At 32.5% G+C, this 1,155-nt stretch overlaps 1 long non-coding RNA gene across 1 annotated transcript in view; it reads right to left on the bottom strand.

Moving 5' to 3' along the window:
- The window catches only part of LOC113785000 (uncharacterized), a 1,758-nt gene extending 994 nt beyond the window's left edge, over window positions 1-764 (bottom strand). Inside the window, exon 1 of the long non-coding RNA XR_003471175.2 lies at window positions 167-764. This is a non-coding gene — a long non-coding RNA (uncharacterized lncRNA). The remainder of the gene's footprint in view (window positions 1-166) is intronic.
- Window positions 765-1,155: the final 391 nt, after the last annotated feature.

Below are 1,155 nucleotides of genomic sequence, written 5' to 3'. Positions count from 1 at the left end.
GGTTATCAAATAGAACAAGTGATCCAAGGTGACCCAGGCTTCAAATATTGAATAATAATTATAAAATCAAAATAAAGTCAGTAGCAATCCATTGAAACCAAAGCAAATGTTTAGAAAACAAAATACAAAATTTAAGTAGAAATTCAGAAGAAAATTAAGAAACTACCTGAAAGTGTGCTTAGGACTCACCAGATGTAGGTTAGGGTTCCTGCAATTTGAAAAAGAAAATAAATTAAGAAATGAGAAACCATGGCAGCTGATTAGGGTTCATGCGATTTGGAAAAAAAACAGAGAGGCAAAATGCAAAACGGTGGAAGGTGATTAGGGTTCGTGCTACTAGTGATATTTTGGTGCTATCACTACCACGTAACTGGCATTTACTCGGGACATTGAAGGTTGCGAAGATGGAGATGCTAATGGAACGGGAGATGGTGTTTATTGAGGCCTTAAAGATGATCAAGATGAAGGAGAAAGTGAATGGAGGATGAAGGAGACCGGTGAGAACGAAAAATGGAAGCACTAGGGTTTGCGAGGATGAAGGAGAAAGTTTGAACGAAAAACGAAAAATGGAGGCACTAGGGTTTGGGAAAAATGGAGGCACTAGGGTTTGCGAGGATGAAGGAGAAAGTTTGAACGAAAAACGAAAAATGGAGGCACTAGGGTTTGGGAAAAATGGAGGCACTAGGGTTTGGGAAAAATGGAGGCACTAGGGCGTGCGAGGATGAAGGAGAACGGTAGTATCCTTTAAGTTGTTTATGGTAGTGTGAAATATGTTTTGGCATTATCATATTTTTATATTTAATATTATCATATTTTTAAGCATACGTTTGGGTGTATTTTAAAATAAATTTTTTTTTATGATATGTATTTGTTTTTAAATAAAAAATATTTAATTTCTAAATTGGTTGTTAAATCTATTTTTTTTAGATATAGAGATTTGAAAAATCTAGTTTTAAAAGAAGAAAAAAAGATTTTGATTGGTCTCTAAATCGGTCGCTAATAAATTGGTTTCTGAATCGGTCGCTAAAATATATTTGTGACTACTTTAGAGATACATTTAGTTTTAGTTAACTATTATAAATATTTTGTCTACAAAAATTATTTCACATTTTTCTTTTTTTATTAATAAAGAAAATTAAAATATGTAATTAAAAA

This window comes from Cicer arietinum, chromosome 3, assembly GCF_000331145.2.
Source record: "Cicer arietinum cultivar CDC Frontier isolate Library 1 chromosome 3, Cicar.CDCFrontier_v2.0, whole genome shotgun sequence".
NCBI lineage: Eukaryota > Viridiplantae > Streptophyta > Magnoliopsida > Fabales > Fabaceae > Cicer > Cicer arietinum.
The sequence above is the reverse complement of the archived record's forward strand: the minus strand, read 5'-3'. Positions and strand labels throughout refer to the sequence as shown.